Raw genomic sequence first — 20349 nt, 5'->3', positions numbered from 1 at the left:
AGTTGTTATAGCTGCTGCAGAGACATTGTGTGATGGTGACAGTGAAGGGAGAGGCCTGAGTAAATATGAATGGGAAAGGAGAGGTGATTTTGATCAGGAAAACGCTTGGGACTCTTGGCTTCAGAATTTAACTGCTCTTCAAAAGATGAAAGCAGCAACGCAGTAGATTGTGAATTCGGATGCTTAAATGCTCCAGAGATACCTTAATACTGATTGTGGAGGTCATGTTTTGTTTTGCAGTTTTGTATAAATTCTGAACCAGTCAGAGTCACCACTCTGTGAGACTGTCATTGCAATGATGCTGACCCGGTGTCACTGATAATTACAGGTAATTTCAAGCGCTGTCATTAATTTGCCTTTTTCAATAACTTAGCAAACCCTTACAGGCTTTGTCTTGTATATAATAGTGTTGAAGGTAATAAGATTTCTTCCATCAGGGATTTAAGGAATTGGATTTAACTCAGATTTTTTTAAAGGCTTTGCACTATTTCTTGCAGGTTTTGGAAAAAAAAATTTATCAGTTTTCACCAATTTCAGTTGGATGTTTTTCCAACCAGGAATCAAAGGATTGAAATTAAGGTATTACCAGAAATATACTGTTACTTCGTTCAGAAGGGAAGCAAAGGGGAGAGCAGGGGTCCTCTCCTCCACCCTCCTACAAGTTTTTTTGTTTATATGTTCATTTTTATAAAAGATCAGAAATATAAATATTCTTTGCTTGAATTCTGGCCTTTAATGGCATGTCCCATGCAACAAAAAAGAATCAAGTGGCATGAAGTAAGAGCGGCTTTGCCAACAGGACAGAAATGACAGTCCAAGGCCAGTATTGAATGGTATTTTGAAGTCAAACATCAGGCACAGTGCTGTCCATTCATTACCTGCATCATCTGATGTACATGAGAAAAACATATCAAAGGGCCTTCAAACAACACCTTCTAGCCTGACTGAAAGAACGGACCCATCCATTTTTCTGGGAGAGCAAAGTAAGAACCTACTGAAGAAAGAAACTCTTTTTAAATCTAAAAAGGAAGATAAAAACCCTTTTTAGTGACTCATATGACTTAGAGCTGTAGAGACTTTTTAAAATAGTATTTGCAATTTCTGCAGGGAAGACTTTCAGAATAGCATGACTAAAAATACCCCAATGCCTTTAAAGATTTACTGTCCGTGCCCAGAATTCTTGAAAAAAGTAGAATATTAAAATAATGTAAATCCTACCAGAAAGCCATGCCTCTGCACATTTTACAACTGGAGTGTACATGGGAGATGCAGAGGTCCATACACTGGAGACCCCTTCTGCATGCCATACAGTTCCTCTGTGTATGCAATTCTCACTGGTGTCACACTTGACCCAGCCTATACACTAATGCTTCCAGCACACGATAGTCATGTGTACTGTTGGCTTGTTCTGATCTTCAATAAATATTCAGAGCTGAATCTGGCTTGTTTGACAACTCAGTCACAGCAGAAAGTATAAGATTTCTCATGACTGTGGGCTTCCTATGTCTTCGGGCTGTAGTAAAAGCAGCCAAATCAGCTATTGCCAAGTGTGGAGAGGGACAGGACAAGACTGATGAGACTCTCCTGAACCTATGGGGCTTCTAGGGAACGCAGTTTATCCTGTAGGTTTCCTCAGTGGAATATCTGCTCCCGTGGAAAGATGAGCTGCAGAGCCACCGGTTCTCTTAGGAGAACTCATTTCTTGTTCCTAGGTGGAGCTGTTCTGCCCCCACATGGCAGGTCACTGGCAGAGCATGGAACCAGACCTCTGCTTCACACAGGAAAAAAAAACATCATCTCACTGCAAAGCATGCCGAAGATTTTATGCCACATGGAAGGGACCTGTGTTGGTGTTCAGAGAATCGTATTCTGTTACATTTGCACATGCCTTCAGGCAGCTGAAGGGAGTCTATAAAAACTTAATGCCTGACATAAAAATATTGACCTCCAAACAAAGAATGGTCAGAAGTGAAGATACAACAGAAGTGAAAGTTGTGGCTTATTACAGGCTTACAGGTTCTCATTTGGAGTACTGATTTAAAACTAAGAGGAATTAAAGGCAGTTTTTAGACAGGATGCAAACCTGGCCTAGAAGTGTGTAATAGGGTGCAACTGGGAAGGAGGTCCCTGATGATGTTAACTGCTCCACAGATTAAAAGAATGATACAGAGCCAGATGCTGGAGAGGAATGAAGTAATATAGAAAGTTCCTGAGGAGGAACCCAGACAGCCTTTGAGGGGAAGAAGACGACTCTCAGTAGAGAAAATTAACACACGAAGCATGGGAAGTTCAGAGGAACATGCTGAAACGTTCCCATGAGACGAGACGATCCATCCCATTCCCCCCCAGGAGAGCCTAGGCAACATCAGCAGTCACTGAGAGCTAAACAGGGGCTTGGCTGCATTCAGCTGACTCCTCTGAGAGTGGGAAGAAGATCGTGACTGTTTCCTGACTACATTCAAACAAATGTATAGAGCTTTTATGTGGGCAGGGGCATCTGGTTTTCACACCATATGCTACTCCTTTTGGAGTATAAGTATATAGCTGAGTAAATGCAAGGGGATGTTTATATGATGAGCATGAAACAGTCTGAAATAACAGCAGAAGCCAGTAGTAATAAATAAATTTTGCTTTCCATCATGGGGCTCAAAATTCTCTTGCTAAACTTTACATTGATCTCTTGATCTTAAGCGAGATGGCATTTGGGCATGGATGGGGGAAAACACAGGTATTTTTCAAGATTTGCCTGGAGAACACTTGTTACTTTCCAAACATCCAAAATGTCATAAATGAAACAAACAGAGAAATGAGACCTAAGTAAAACACAACAAACCCTCACAAAACTCCATCACGTCCCAACGTTCTCTCCCTGAAGTGCTTGCCACCAAAGATGCTGTACTCATTGATTGATTCATTGGCAAGGTGGCTTCGTGCCATTTGATGGAGGGGAGCTGTGACCAAGCGACTAAACAACATCCTTCAAAAAACCTGAAAAAATAAATATTATAAGTGGTGCAAAAGTGCAGAATTTAAGAGTGCACCATGGGCTTCATTAACCCCCAGTGCTGTGGGATCCTTTCTGTCTTGCAAAGGTTTCTATCAAAACCCTTCTTACAGGTAACACAATAAGTAACAGCACAGGCTGTTAGTGTACAAAAGGATAAAGAAGAAACAATTTCACTGCCTCTGATGACTGACTTTATTAACTGTACGCTGGGAAGAAAGACAGTCAAAAATAGATGACTGAAGACAAAGCGAAAGCATCTGCCAAAAAGAGGTTTTATGTCTCAGACTGAAACCTCTGTGTGTCCATGTGTATATACATGTGCACATATTACATGCTACAAGTTTCTACTGGTTTTAATGAATTTCATACTAATCTTATTTCCTATGAAACAAAAAGACTGTTAAAAAAAATGAATGTTTTCCTGGAAGGAGCTTGAAGAAAGAGGTTGAGGTGTATTGGTGGATATCCAAACTAGTTCTTATCAGTTATTACGAGTACAACTGCTGACAAATAATATTGCCAGTACAGGGGAAAAGCACACGTACAATTAGCATGAATTTTCTGGGCAGGAAATCTTTGAAGAAAGTTTTCCAACAGAGAAAGACTAAAAGCTGCCAAACATGATGCAAGAATAAAGGCAGGACATAGTGCAACTGTGCAGAGAAAGTGATACAAGGATCTGTTTCTAGCCAGGGGGGATACCTGGGATTAATCAGTAGTTGGTGCACATTTGCCATTCCAAGCCATGCTAATGACTTTCAATCATCGGACCTAAATTTCAGAGTTTGCACAGAGAAACATGTCCATATTGATGTCCAATGGATTTAGGAAGTAGACATAAATACCTGATGCATCATGTATGCACATACATACATATGTATTTCTGTGAACACACATCCATATATTTAGGAGTACAAATCCAGAGACACCAATATATATTTATATGATTATGCATGGATGTAGTTATATGGTGGGTTTATATTTGCATCTGTAACTATAGATAAAATTTTGGCACAGTATAAAATTCTGATATATATTGGAGGTTTCTTTCTATATCCAGGAGAAATAGGAAATACGTACGTGTGATAAAGCTGTACGTAAAGATCTGGCAGCTTGACAGACTGAGTAGGCCTGTGCTCTCACTGAAGGTTAGGGCTGCATTAATGTTAGTTTCCTTTCAACCATGACAGGGAAGGAGGAGGGAGGTCTGGAAAGCACCATCTGCTTTTCCAGATTGCTGTTAATCTGCCAATAATTCATATCGGATATAAAGAATTAATGCTATGGGAGAACTTCAAAAATATACAAAGCCTTCGTCTTTAGCATACAGAGCAAAGACCAGTAAAGAACAGGCATCAGGTTGTCCTCATGGGCCAGGAGGATAGAGAACCCTCAGAAATTTGTCTTGTGGGTAAAAGAGAATGAAAACACAGACAGGTATGGAAGAGGAAGTGGATATTCCTCTATAATCAAAGAAAGAAACCTGGAAGTCCACAAAAAAAGCTTTGCAAAGAACATTTTAAGTTTGGAAAAGCAACCCTGGAGAAAGAGGGCCCAGTCCTAGGCATGCATAGGAACGAATGAAATCCTGGCTTTGGGAAACCTGCAGGCTATGCTTTGTGAACCCCTGATGGCTTCTCTGGGAACACACATTGGAAACTGCCTCGAGCAAAAGGTCACACGAAGGGACCCTGAAGTCACTTGGAAAGGGTGGCATCAGTGAGAAAGCAAAGCGTGGGGTGCTACATCTGAGGTGAACCACTAATCCCGTCACAGTTGATTGTGGTTTTTACATTGACCAGAAAAGGTCGACATATGGTGTGCTGGGAAAACTGCCAGCAGAACTACTGCTATTTTTCGAATGTTTTTAATATAAATTTCAACCTTTTCCTTATCTTTGCAGATTTATTAGAGAAAGGAGTGCCAGTTACTACAAGGAGAGATCTCTACTTCTTATGGCACCTCTGAAGATGTAGGGTGAGTAGGAGTGACCTACATACAAGTGGCAATTCATTGAAGTAGGACTGTTTTGTCCCATACCTGGTATTCCAGCATGACATGGGCATGGGAACCTCTGACTGCACCTATCCAAGTAAACTGAACAGGGTGTGGGCACAGGCCTGAGTGCTGGCAAGCAATCAGTCTTATCATGAAAGCATTAGCACAGTTTCTAGCACAGCTTTGGCCCAGGCCAGATAACATTGCTGATCTCTGTAATGCTTCAAGAGCTAACAGAGGTCAGCAGCTACGCTGGATGCACTCAGCCTCTCTGATGGGGAGGATGGGTTGAGAGTCAAGCTGTACAAATGTGACCTCAGCCATGCCTGTTGGACCCAGGATCACAGAGCAGTCCCTAGCCCACTTTATTTTGCAATGCAGATACAGCCTTCGAGTCCTGACTTCATCTATTCATATGTGCCTCTATACTTTGCTCCTATGGCCTTCACACAATCACACACTGCCCTCTTCAGAGCAACTTGCCAGTTCCAGCGCTTGAATCCAACTAATACAAACAAATATGAAGGCTTCTGCATAGACAAACATGGTATTTTGGATCCACCCTTTTATCCCTCCCCATTCAAGCTGGCAGAGGAGCTTTATAGAGGTGAATAAATAGCCTTTCAAAGTCATTACCTTTGCATTCCTACAATGGTCCCTGGTGACCTGTGCAGTGTGAAATTATCTATAATAACAACATTTATGCTTCACACCAGAAGCAAAAGGACTTATCTATTCTGACACTAGAAAAAGAAAATCATCCACCTCTCTGAGGACCGAAAGCTGGTACAGCAACATAAGTGATCTGGCAGTTCTTGCATAAACAGGAAGGGAAGAATTCCACAAATTTTATGACATGTGGTCTTTATTTTCAGAGTTGTTTGATTGATGAGTGACTGTGAAGGGGTGCTGTGTACAGGAAGCTCTGCTGATGGGCCTCGTGATCCAAAGCTGGAAGGAGCTCTAGACTGATATCGTTGCTACCTGATGACAATTTTCTGGCTCTGGGGGGTATTTCTTCTGTCAGACATACTGGATTCTAAGTGCCATCTCTCCATTTCATATGTCTTTTTTTTCCCTTAGTTTTTTTTTTTTTTTCCCCTTCTCCTCTGAGTTTTCTTACAGTATAAAACATGTGAATGGGTATGGATTGTAGTCTGAAATCATGAATGTGGTGTCTCTGTTTCACTCTGATTTTTACAATCCTTGCTTTACACACAATAGAAACTGCCAGTGAAACAACTTGTTTTATTCTCCTCTCTGTACACTTAAGCTGCAGGTTGAGAACTTCTCCAAAGTTCAGCCTTAGTGAAAAGACTACAAAAGGAGCAAGGGCCAGAGGCTATGCCACAATACCTTAAGACCCTCCACTAGTAAAAGCACAGACTAATGACTTGCTTTCCAGAAGCAGAACAGGGCTAGTAAATAATAAAAATTTTGGACCAAATAACATAAAAAAATCCCAGTCAATATCTTGGACACACAAACCTTTAGGGGGTTCTTTACCATAAGGCAGCCAAGATTTAACACTTTAGTATTCTAGATATTATCCTTAATTTCCACAGATGCACAACGACTTTTAAGGCAAAAAACTCAGTACACTAAGTAATGTTCAGTTTACCTGTCACACGCAGAGCACAAATTCCAGAAGTTACACTTCTGGCTATATGAAATGCACTTATATTCCATGTATCCCAAGTATATGTTGTTTAACTTAGTGGTTTGTTTTATGAAAAGAAAATGAAAGACATCATTTGTATAGCTGCTTAATGTTTTATTCCTGGCTGGGTATTTGGACTAGGAAAACAACAGCTTTCCTTTTGGCTGTTAGTGTTTAATTATTCAATGTTAACAGCCAAGAAGTAAGCTGTTAGCCCTCCTCCTCTTCTTCACAGCTTTTCTTTCCCTCGTGGGTCTAAATCTGTCCTTCACACATATGAAGAGCAATCCGAATTGTAGGGATTGCATTTTGGCCTCACAGCCTATGGCTTACAATATTTCCTTTTAATATTAGTGTGGTTTGTTCTCCAGTCTCTCAAAACGACACAGTAGCAGCTTCATTTCCTGTCTTTGATGCTCTCCTTTAAATATCATTATAGACCCTTCCCCTTCACAGACCTGCTCCCAAGCAAAGCTCTCTCATTACAACTTCTGAAATGTAATGACTATTCCACCCAAATCACTGTACCCGCTGCTTGACAAAGTAAGCTTGCTCTAAACGTGGTGGTTTTCCTTCTGCTTCCCAAGAAGTCTCAACAGCACAAGATCTCACATGATCTAACTACACTGACCCCAGAAGCATTTAAAAGTTTCCTTGAAAGATGACAGATTGTGGTATACGAGGACGATGAATCATCCCCCAAAAATATCTCATAAAATAAACCATATATTCACTATATTTGGGTCAAGTGCATGAAGGCCAAACCCAGTAGTATCATCTTAAGCAGCATGCAAGCTGTCTTTTCCTAAAGACTCAAAAAAGTCATATATCTTGCCTCTCTAGGATGAGAGCAACTCATGACATAATCACAGACCTTCCTTGAACAGAACTTTCCCCTTTACTCTCTTCTGAAACAAATCTCTGGAAACAGATTCATCCGCTCCAGCTCAGCATGACAAAAGGTGGGTATGTACCTCTTCATGTCAGGTCATCCTAAGATACTTTTGCTGTACCGGTCAGGGATACACACTGTTCATGACTGTTTTCCTAATCTTTGCTACCAAATCATTGCATTCAGGTTACATTATAGAGTGCTTGAATTCCCATCAGTCTGATACACTTGAAATGCTAAGGGCAAAAGGAACACACTATATATGCAAAGTCATGAACTTACTGTGAGTTTAGCTTAAGTCTAAACAGTTTAATGAAAACCATCAGACAGATGATGGTTTCATTAGTTTCATTCACTTCACAGTTCAAATTATATTCAGTTAAAACTGTATATACACAAACATTTTAACATCTACCTATTTTTTTTGGTGGTGAGCTTTCCTTTCCACTGCCCCTCTGGGTCTTAACTGATAGCTTCAGTACAGGGGGAGGGGAAGAGTGAGCTATAGCATTCAAGTCTTCTGCCAGTATGATGTTAATGGTTTCCTCCTTCTCAACTCAGGATCTCCTTGGAGTCCTTTTTACATGTTTTCTAAGATAGCTCCGCACCTTGGTCTTTCTTCATTAATTTCCAACTCTATGTTACACATGTACTTACTACATATGGTGTTTTATTACATATGTTGAATACTTAGTATTTGTTCTCTCTGTTATACCTAACTGGTTTCACCTAACTCTAAAGGTTGCCCTCCTTCAATCACTAGTAAGTGACCTCTGTGAGCTGTTCATAGCCCCGGGGCCTCTGTCTCTGTACTCTCAAGGTGTTTTATTCTAGGATCTGCCATACTCAGCTTGTACTACAGAGAATAAGTACTTATAATTAATATCTTCTAGTTACAAAAAGTATATAAGTATAGGCATTACACCACACAGTTGTACAAAGCTGATCAAAAGCTAAAACAAAGTAATAGTTACCTGATCATTAGACAATCACTATTACAGGTAAACAAGCTAAAACAAATCTGCAGGCAGGCCGAGTCAAGTCCATACAAAGCGCGACAGGTCCAGAGGCCTCCGTTGTTAACTTCAAAGCCTATGGCCTCTTGGCAATACAATATCTACTGGGCTATAAGGTTACAACTTTCCCCTGAACACTGGCCTTATGACAGAGATCTGAACATCTACAGCAGAAAGGTCTCTAGTCAGATTCTGAGTTTCAAAAAATGTCTCAAGAATTTGTCTTCAGATCAGAAGTAGATCTCAGGCAAGTGGTGGGGACTGTGATGCAAAGTCTTTCTCTTTGAGATCAGATATTCAATTCAGACTAGATTAGAAGGTACTAGATTTCATTACTCATAAGTCAGGCTCAACAACAAATGTCTGAATTACAAATTTGCTATCGTACAGGAAAAAAACAGGCATTTTTATTCATTGCAAAAGAAGAGCAAAACTGAAGATTCCGTGGCTGTGAAGAGCACTGTAACACCCTCTTTGGTCCAAATGAAAGCTTACTTCTCACCAAAATGAAGTGATCATATTCCCGAAAGGTGTTCACTGCTCCCTCTCTAGCTCAAAATATAGGAATAAACAGCGTATGTGAGTCTCTAGGACAGTCAACATAATCCTCAGACTCTGCCTGCACATCCACACACAAATGCAGACTTAGACTGAGGTCACTGTCTCCGACCTCTCTCTCCATTTCAATTGTGTGTGTTACTTTGAAAAAAACGGCTGTTGCTGATTATGTAATGATAATAAAAAGACACCCATGAAATGCATATAACTTAGTTTAGCCTTTACTCTTTCATGTGTTTTTCTTGTGAGGTTCTCTTTCTTCAAGAGAGAAATTACTATCAGATGTAGAATCTCATAGTTCATAGAAGGGGCAACATGACCTTTATTATCTTCCAAAAACATATGAGATTTTAATTCCATCCTAACATGCTTCATGTTATTTCCAGGCATCATCAACAGTGTCATTCTCATGTACCCCTATGCAGTCATTCCAGAATTTGGTGAAGAAACTTTCAACTGATAATGTGGTGCAGAGAGGCATTAATCGGGGACCGATGGGCTAAGCCCTCTACAAACACAGACAGAATGCAATCCTGGACCACAGAGACTGACTTCTGGGATCTGTTCTGGATATTTAGCAAACATTCTCATGTTTTGAGTCTCCAACGTGTAGAAAAGAGGAGGCCAGATTTTCCAGGACTGTGTCTTTTGTTTGCAACCCATCAACCACAATGATATGGGCTACTCATCTTGAAATAAAGGAAACAGGACAAAAATAATAATTATACCTACAGAACTTTTCAAAAAACAAAATTCCCCAAACTAGTTAAGATTTTCTGTCTGTTCTGTGTAGTGTAAGTATTGCAAAAGTGAGGACACTTGCTTACAGATACAAACCAGATTGGAAAAATCCTGCCTTTGTCATTAGAAGAATGTCTCCACCTTTTAAACACTGGCAGTTGTTATTTATTTCCCCACCAGATGGAGTAGCATGTACAGTTTTGATGATTCCCACAGAGTGCTTTATTTATTTGGAGTGCATACTGTATTCTTAGTTAATATCATGGAACTATCTCTACTCAGTTCAGTAAATGAAAAATTCAAGCTCCAAAGATTGAATAAAATTACAGATAAAACTAAGAATCTTCTTTCCACAACTCTCCAAGACCGCTGATAATCTGAGGTAGGCTTTTATTGAGGTTCTGCTCACCCTCAGATCTTTACCTCAACTGCTGCCCAGCAGAAATATCCCAAGTTTCAGAGGATGCAGACATTCAAGTCAGTGTCAGAAAGGCTCCAACAAGAATCACATGGTCATAGGATAATTCAGGTTGGAAGAGACATTGAAAGGTCATCTAGCACAACTCCCTGTTACCTACAACTCAAAGGTGGGTCACCTATGAGATGAGACCAGGCTTTCCAGGGCTTTAACCATTGTGTCTTGAAAACATCCAAGGGAGGAGACTGCACAATTGCTCTGCTCCAATTCTAGACTGTTCTCATGGTGAAAAGGTTTCTCCTTATATCCAGTCTCTCTCATTTCAACTTATTTTTGCCCATCCTCTTGACACGGACTGCTGTGAAAAGCCTGCCTTCAACTTCTTCATGACCTCTGTGTATGTATAGGCAGGTTGCTATTAAGCCTTTCCGTCTTCAGGCTGCACAGATCCAGTTTCCTCTGCATCCCCTTAGAGAGCAAGTGCTCCAGCCCCTGACCACCTCTGCTGGATTTGCTTTCTTTCCCATACTGAGGGAGCTTAAAACTGGACACAGCCAATCTCTACTGCAAACTGATGCATTGTGCCACTACTCTCCTTTATTTCCCAGTATTGACAGCTTATGCATGGGCTAACTTATACTAGATGGACGTTATACTTTTATGTCAAGTGCACAGCATTAGGTAGAGAAATATTCGTAACTCAAGGACTCCGGAAATCCTGAATTCTAGCCTGACCTGTGTCACTGAATTGCTGTGAGCAGAGGATTAAATTCCTCAATTTCCACACTGATTTCATGCAAGGACAGCATGTATCTCACAGGAAACATATATACAAAGTTCACCCCAATTCAGCAAGTCTGACTTGAGATAAACATTATCCTTTCTCCAGGAACATGATAAAAGAAAACATCCCCTAATGCCTTGAGATCAGTTTCAGAAGCAGGTGTGAGAGGGTGGGACCTACCCAATGTTTTCATCTGAAACTGTATGCTAGATTCCCTCAGCAGAAACCAAAGCCGTGCTTTCTGGCAATGAACACAGGTGGGCACATACACAAAGAAGCTGGGAGTGGCACTGATGCACTGCAGAAATGAAAGTGGGGGCAAAACACTGGCTTTGTTCACATGTAAATGGCTTTATCCCACACACACAACAAAGAACAGGACCTCTGATTATTGCCCTTCTCAACCAGCAAAAGGAGACAGTGCCTGTGCAAGACAAGCCAAAACCAACACCAAGACCGAGTCAGTTCTTCAATGAACTATATCCCACATATGAATTTGAGTTACATATGAATGATCTATGTCTCCTACAAAGCAGAAATTGCAACTAGTCAGGATATCAATGGAGTGAACAGAAGCTGTATGATTGTTTAAAGCAGAAAAGAAGTTGAGGGATTAGTCTGGCCAAAACTTGAAGGCAGCAAACCGGGAGAATAAAGAAATGATGGTGGTATTGCTTGTTACTAATAGCTAGTAAGTATTAGCAGTTCTCAAACATTAATAATATCTCAGACTATTATGTTTTCTTAACTATCTTATTTCGAGACAAAATGTAAGTCAGCTTTTATTTTAAATTTGTTTCTGGTTCTGAACGAGAGACTGTTGTCTTCTGATGCACCTTAACAGTCTTCAGGGAGACCCTGCTACAAGGGTTTTACCCAACACCATCAAACGAGGGTGAGAAGTGAAAAGTAAGAAGGGAAGCACTGCATGAAAGCTCTTCTGTCTGGAAATATTTAGCATGAGCATGCTAATTAGGCTTTAGAGTAATGCTTTCAAGTCTGGGATCTGATCGTGTTAAACGCACAGTGAAAAAATGAAACGTTGTAAGTAAAAGTATTGCTTTCACTCCATACATTTGTCCATTTACAATAAAACAATTGAGTTACACCTGGAGTGCCAAAACCTGCAGTGCCATCACTCTACCACTTTAAACTGCCTTTGCAGCTTTTTCACAGCTGGGTACTTCACAAAGCCACATATGGTAAGATAGGATGTTGTTTTGGAAATGTATGCATTTTTATGACAAGGTTCCTTGTCATCTGATCCATGAATGATAATAGTAGCATTACTCCCAACTTTAGCATAATCTGAAAGCCACTGTCATATATACTACATGGTGGAGAAACAGGTTCTGGAGCATTAATACATCTGTCTCACAGTAGTTTTCTACTAAACATGGTGATTAGATGGCTTTTTAATACACTGTCTTTTCATTACAATGCTCATGCATTGTAGGGGCAAGGCAATACACTTCCTCACATCAATATCTTCTTCCTAAAGTACAGGCATATTTACATAGCCTGTGAATCAGCTACAAATTTTACTATGCCTGGCATGACTATGCCTAGAACCTCACTGCTAAGAGGTTTTTACATAAGGGGATAGCTAACTGCTGTACTTATCCCAGTGTAACTTCTTAGACAAGACGTGGGAAGTTCATGTACCTTAAATTATGGAGTTTGATCAGTTTATAAAATGCTTTTATATTGCACTGCCTGCAAGAGTACGGAAAGTTGTGGCATCGGTGTTATTTTCTCCCTCCAGGCATTGATGTCTACCTGGCAAAGATGACCAGGTGTAAACATCCAGACAAGTGAAGCAAACTCTCTGGAAAACATCCATACTTCAGCCACTACATGTGACCTGGCTGGTCAGAACTGGCAATTACCTGGGATTACACAAATAGGGTTCTTCCCCAAAGCTTTCAGTATCCTATCTACTTGAGAATGGGGAGAAAAGCACCCAGCCCTGAGACTCCTGATGGACAAATGTACCCAAGAGAAAGAACCAGGATGTTCCTCCCAACAAACCTGCCAGAGGCTGCCAGAGGCTCTTAAACCAGAGAGCAGGCAAAAGGGATGGGAGACAGGGCCACTGATAAAGTTATCTAAAAATCTGTGTCGTGAAAAAAATGAGCCAAACACCAAACAGAACAGTTGGACACACAGATATCAGCTTGTAGTGACTTTAATTCCTAGACTCTAATTCAGTCCTAGAGACTGAACCCTTTTTTATTGGCAAAGAAGTGTCTGGCAGAATGAGTATACTTGTATTCCTAAAGCCCCTTTTCCTTTCAGAGAATTAGTTCAAAGGAAGAGAGAATAAAGGGTGAGTATATATTTAGAAGTTTCCTTCCTTCTACTGGGATCACTAGGAATGCTGAGAGGTAATTCAGAAAAGTACACTTTTTTCCTGAAATCATACCAGAAATTAACTTTTATGTGTTGCTCTGGCCACCTAACCCATGTTGTAGGCATCTTCTAGGATGGTCTGTGTGAAACCTATACATAACAGAAATGGTGTAGGCTAATGAGAAGTAAGAACTTTATATAAATCAGTTTATGAGCCAGCAGATAGATCTGAATGCACAGGTGGTGAGTGAGAAATGAACAAGCAGAAGGCCTGGGAACAGTGCCTAGTGAATTCTGGGAAGGCACTCTCAAGCACGTCTGAGTTTTCACCCGCATCCTCCATGCAAAGTAGAGCATGGGGCTAGAGCCTGCTCTTATATGAAATGCTCTATCTCAATGCCAGCCTTGCGCACAAGCCCAGACATACCTTTTTTTTTGTGAGGATGGTCAAAACCAGGGACAGGAGCTTAGAGAAACCTGCAGTGATGCAGACTCATTTCCATGCTCCTGGCAGGAAGGCAATTGGTCTCGCTATCTGCACCTTCAGCAAGTTTGTGAGGACACCAGATTTCAGAAAGTGGTAGGTAGGCTGGAGAATAGCACTGCAATCTGAGGGACCTTAGCAGTACGGAATACTGGGCTAACAAAAAACCTCTTGAAGTTCAGGAAGGACAAATGTTAAGTTCTGCATCTTGGATGGAGCAACACCATGCAACAAGACATGGCCTGACTCACCGGAGAGCAATTCTGCAGAAAAGGACCTGGGTGTCCCAGGAGACAAATGGAACACAGAGCAGTAGCATGCCCTTGCAGCAATGAAATCTAAGCATATAACAAGATGCACAAAGAGCATGTCAAGGGAACTAATCCCGAAGATACTCCTTTATCTGACACTCATTGGGAATACTGTGTCTACATTGTGGAAAATCTAAAGTTGACTAAAGTTAAATTTCATCTTAGAGAGACAAGATTTGTGTCATTTATGCAGAGAAAAGTTCATGAAGTTACCCATCCTCAAGAAACACCAGGAAAAAGCGGGGAGAAAGGGCTATCACTGGAGGAAGTAGTGGCATTCCTTAAATATCAGGAAGTAACAGCTCCAGGTGAACTACCGTGCTTGGACACCTGGTGCTTTCTTCAGAACATAGATGCTTTTTCAGAAAAGCTGCACTGTCATAGCCACAACAGCCTAAGCAACTGAGATACAAGGTTTGCTGCACGAAGTCATTTTAATGAAAAATTTTCCCCTCAAAGTGATCAGTTTTCATGCAACGGTTGAAGCCAAGACCATCTTATCTGATGCTCTTCTGTTCTTGAGTTTTTCATGGGACAGAAAGTGGTCAGAAGTAATTTCAGCTTGGAGGTGCAAAAATATTCTTGGAAGTAGAACTAGCAAAAATTTTTCTTCCCACAGGTGGTGTGATTTTCTTTCTCTGTTTAGAAACAGGGAGATAATCTCACTCTACAAACCCTTCATTCATTCAGTGGAGGCAATTCTATCATTAGGTAATTTTGGATGCAGAGAGCAGGGGGATTAGTATTATTTAATACCACCTGGAACAGAGGAGAGAAAGGCTCTAATTCTGTTATCCACCACTGTGAGTTCCTCTATGCATGAGTTTTCAACTTTCTGTAAAGTTTTTGCTTGGTTGTTTTTTAAATCATGTCCAAACGCCATACAAGGTGATAAAAAAGCTTTGCAGCAAGGGGCACGAAAACAACAATGGAACAAAATTAGAAAGCTAGGTCTACCAAGCCCCACAACTGCATCAGGTTCAGATTCACACACAATTACAATAGTTTGGTCTTTTGCAAACTTCTCAGCAGTTTGTATCAAGCTGTTACACTTTTTCCTTCACAGATGTCTTCCTGAGGTGAGGAACACATATGCTCTCCTCCACTGATTACAACATATGCCATACTCTAACTGCATGGTACTTTTATGTAAGAAAGGAGTAACATTACTTATCAGCCAATCTTGGGAATGTAAGGCAACATTGCTTTAGGTTCTTTTCATATTACCTTACCAGAAAAACAGTCAAGAACAGTATCTAATAAACTAGGAAGGTGGTCTCACAGAATGGCTTGATAATTAATTGCAGCCCCTCTGAAACTGGAGCATACTGACTGTAAATTTAGTTCTGAATTTATTTTGAAAGCATTTCACTGAGCTAGTCTTACCTCTGCAGCATTTGTAAATATATTTGATGTCTCTCTATAGTATCAGAGGAGGAAAACAGGTCAGTGTATTTACTCACTGATAAATCCTTGAACTAAAAAAAAAAAAAAAACCACCACACTAAACTAGCCAGAATTTCACTTTGTTAAGACAAACAGTTCTTTGGAGGGGGCAGTGCATGGAATGTTTTGCTTAGTTTTGTTTTATGAAATGATAGCGTGACTTCAAAGAATTCTTCTATTTCTGGTTGGTCAAAAAAATCACACACACTTTTCTGGAAGGCAGCTGTGTGAAAAATCCTTCAAAATAAGAAACAAGGATAATTATTTGCAACCTGCAACCAAATGTGAGATAAAGGTCTCCAATCTGTGATGATAAACATTTGAACCTGGATTTTGTCATAAGTAAAATGGGTCTGGTTCTGTTCACTATTGTTACTACCTGCCACATCTCTGCATCAGAGCATTTTCCTACTACGTGACACAATTCAGCAGCCTCCAGAGAAAAAAAGAGACAAATAGAATATAGAAGGAAGAAGAGAAGGTCACAATACATGTCAGGGATGAGGTGTACTAAGTAACTTCACATCTGTTCTTACTTTGCCTGCCTTTCTTTTCACCAACTTCTGAAATGGAAGCAGAAATCACAAATGCTATACAATTTTCCCCTCAATAAAAAAAGGCAGAGTCCATCCTTTCCTCTTACAGCTCACATCCCAAGTTAAGAATCATTAATACTCAATACATTAATAACAATGCCAAGTCGACAAAACATAGCCTTCTGAAACACACTTTATATATAGACAGCTAATATGAGGAGGCCAATGAAGCCTTATTATCAAAACTGGAAGTATCTAACAAATTAGCCTTTGAAAAACAAGAGGCATCGCTTTTTCCAGACTAAAAAGAAGAAATTTCTACCAAGCCCCTCACAGATTCCATTAATATATTTATAAAATAATTTAGCCCTCACCACATGATCTCAGTATAGCATTCACTCATCTCTAGCTAACACAGCTGAGGAAGAGAACACAAGCTGTTCCGCTTGTTTCTTTGCGCTGCTGTCACAATGCAGTCTAATAAGGGTGCACCCTCTTACATTTTCAGAGACACATCCATTTGCCTTTTTAAACTGATAAAGCAACCATACACATGTGCATGCATGCATCTTTACAGAGATATCTATATGCCTGTAGTAAAAGCATTATAACTTATTGTGAACAGTACTGGAGAGCTTACACTAGTAGTTTATGTTATGTCTGATAGGCTCAGAGAGCTGAAGAAACAGCTGGAGATAGATGATGCATTGGAAAGAGCTGACAGTTTCTTTTTGGAGGGTAAATTCAGAGTTTGATGTGACAAAAGAAAAAAAAAATCCTTCTGTTGCAAAAGAGCTGTGTATGTATGGGACAGTGATGAATTACGCCCTTCCCCTTGGTCCCTTCAAGAGTAAGAAACATTGTGAGTGATTATCAGAGGCATGGTATTTATTGTGACATGATGCTAAAAGATGGGAGGAGTTCACATGCTATATGCACACTATAAGAAAGGCTGGCCTGGATGTTACCAACTAGATACCAGTAAATAGTGAAGCCTAGAGGGGAAAAAAAAAAAATGTATTGTTTTTGTGTAGTAGAGCTGGCTTCTACACAGACAGCAAAAGGTAGTTTTGAAACATGAGAACTAATGAAGCCCACATACCTACAGATCCATAGCTTGTGGGTGATTGACTTTAGTGTGCAAAAAGGTGCAAGCACAAAAACTAAAGTTTTTCCTATCATAAAGACATTTAAGAAGTCTAGCTCTCACCCTGTTCTCTCTAGGTAACAAGCTGAAAGTGGGAGTCTTTTGCTCAGAGAGAACTTCAACAGTCTCCCTCTTCCACCATCTACCTGCTCCACCCAGCCCTCAAGAAAAGTGCCTTGCAGCTTCTACTCCTCTGCTAAATCACACTGAAGTTAGCTCACATACTCAAATCTATTGCTGCAGGAAGGAGGGAAAGCTTAAGGGACACAGATGTACTCGTGTACAACAGGATCATCTCCTTATAAAACCCCTTGTTCACTTGAGCAATAGTGGAGCCTTAGGTTGCAAATATCTTAAGTCAAGAATAAAAGATTCTAGTACTTTATTAGATCTTCTACGGAAATGTAAGTTCTTCCAGATTTCCTGAATCTTTGTTGTTAAGGACACCAACTAAAGACCTTTGTGAACCTAGAGCCTTCTGTAGCACTTAAGTAAACTATATTTTCAATTTCTCACAGTCAGGTCAGCCAAGCTTGTATTTCAGTCACATACAAGTAGGCATAAAAATCCAAAGTCTTACTAATTCCTAACTGTCTGATGTGAAGCTTTGCAAATGACCACCCTTTTTAATTTTCCACCTATTACCGAAAGACTACTTTTCTGTATTACAGATTAGCTACTGTTTATCAGCATGGCCACAATTTATTCACCCAAGGCAAAAAGAATTTCACATTCATTATTAGCCAAACTTCCAGCAAGTCTTTGCAACCCGCATTTACCTGTACTTCTGTGGAGCTGAAATTTTCATAAACATTGATTGCAAAGAATCCACTACAGTTTATGTACATTAAATGCCAAAAATATGAGCATGAATTTCTAATACTTTCATGCTAATCATTAAAATGATCATAAGCTGAAAGCATACGATACAGAAATATCTTTTTATCACGTACAAGGAACATCAAACAAAGCTATGGATGCTTCAGCTAGCTGCATCCAACTAAAGTCTCACTTCTTTCGTGAATTAAAGCAGAAAATTCTTTCAAGAATTTTAAGCCATACGAAAGCTCACACTTCCAAAATATAAAGCCAAGAAGGGGTGAGAAGTAATTTGTGCAAAACTAGAGACATTAGACTCTTTGACAGCATATGCAAAAATCTATGATACAGGCCATTCTAGAAAACAAAATATTTAATCAAGGACAGCACTGTCAAAATAGTCAACGTTTTCATACTCAGTTGAATTAAATGTAGGCTGTATAGCAGTAAGCCTTCCCCTTGCCCCTTTTTCTCAGTTCATAGCCGATTTTCATCTTTAGAAGCAGCAAGATAACAGACAACCAAAAATACTGAAGGCTTTAAATGGACTTATTTGATGAGGCAGAACAGCTTTTAGGGACCGGAAGTGTTTCAAATAAAATTGTTTCCTGCTGTGTTAGAAAACTGGATCATCAAGAGTAAAGAAGTTACCTATTTAACTATAACTGTTATCCATTATTCCTCTCCTTTACATTATTTTAGAGCACATTATTGCTTTCCCTTTGAGTACCACAAATTAAGTCAGCCTCACAGTCTGTCCACATGGTCAGCAGAACTGACTTGCATTTGGTCTTTTCTTAGGAATTTCTTTCTTGCCTTAAATGAAGTCACCAACTCTACATATTTTATTTACTTGCTAGGCAAAGCATTTAAATAAGAGATCCTTATCTCTAACTTTTGAAGTGGTGAGCTAATCTCCCTACTTGTTCTATTTTCCTTTGTATTTTTACTTCCCTTCCATATGCATAGCGGTAAGTTATTTGTGGATCCTTTTCCATTTGATGCGTGATTTACTTGGCTCAGTTTCCAACGATTTAGTGCATTCTACTACCCCACTGCCTTTGAGTCACCACAATTCCCTGTTCCTCAACTTTCAAGCCTCTGAAAACAAAACCTTCCTACCATTACATTTTGAAAGGCAATTTTCAGTTTCTGCTCCAAGTCTTCTATCTTTTCCTCTACATTTACACCAGGTATTATGGCATAAGCACAGCTCAACGCAATTATCTTAAAGCCCTGAGATCACATTCCTCATTCTTGTTTTTGTTCTGAATAGTTTCTTCTTTTCACAAAGTAATGCTACTTCAAGAATTGCTTTAAAGGAAGGGGATACATAAGAAGAGGCTGCTTCTACATAGCAGCAGTCACTTATATCAAGGCTGAATAACCAAGAATATTGTTTTCTCACTACAAGCTGGTATCCAAACAGGAATCATAACATGAACAACAGGCTAAAATAATTCTATCCAACTGTATGAAAAAGACTGATTTGATTATCTGTATCTCAAGACCACATCAGCAGTGAGAAACAACTGAAACGCTAATGCACCAATATGTATGCACCTTTAAAAAGAGAAGGAAGAGCTCTCTGTCTGTTGAAAAGGAAAATAAAGAACACACTGAAGGAAACTGGCATGATTATCTGAAGAGCCACTTAGCCGTACCTCCGCCCGTTTGCACGTCCTGTTATTTAAAATGAAGCCATTGCTTTCCCAGTCTTCCCATTTCATTTTCCTCCCTAAGCCTCCTTGAAAAAGTCTGGACCTGCAGAAGAAACACCTCTTTTGATAACCATGCAATGATTCTTTTCAAAATCAGTTAGGTTGTTCCTCAAGTGCAGTTTGAAAAACAAGCATACTTACATACTTTTACATATAATGAGCAGTGAGCAAAGTTTAATTTGCATTTAGGAAATAAATGAAATAAATCCAGCTATTTCTCTAGAGTTAACAGACAGACACGACCAGCTCAGCCAGTGTACCTCAGTTTTGTTTCAACAAATGTGTTTGTGCACTGGATTTTGCCTCTCCCATTCACACACACACAAAAAAGTTCTGGCATAAAATTATATGGCAATGTACAGTATAGAAGAATTTGGTTTGAACTGTCAAATAGCATTTACGCAGAAATATGGTTATATATGAAAACTACAGGTATGTTTTAATTGTGGTATGTTGGAA

The 20349-nt window shown here is 39.8% G+C and overlaps 1 long non-coding RNA gene across 1 annotated transcript; it reads left to right on the top strand.

The window, feature by feature from the left end:
* The first annotated feature begins 226 nt into the window (after positions 1-226).
* On the top strand, positions 227-6110 carry LOC141956922 (uncharacterized). Its single transcript, XR_012633030.1, has 3 exons — positions 227-328; positions 4911-4984; positions 5881-6110. It is a non-coding gene; the product is annotated as an uncharacterized LOC141956922 (long non-coding RNA).
* The last annotated feature ends 14239 nt before the right edge of the window (positions 6111-20349 follow it).

Source organism: Athene noctua, chromosome 2 (genome assembly GCF_965140245.1).
Source record: "Athene noctua chromosome 2, bAthNoc1.hap1.1, whole genome shotgun sequence".
Taxonomy (NCBI): Eukaryota; Metazoa; Chordata; class Aves; order Strigiformes; family Strigidae; genus Athene; species Athene noctua.
Note: the sequence above shows the minus strand (reverse complement) of the source record. Positions and strands in the feature narration are given on the sequence as shown.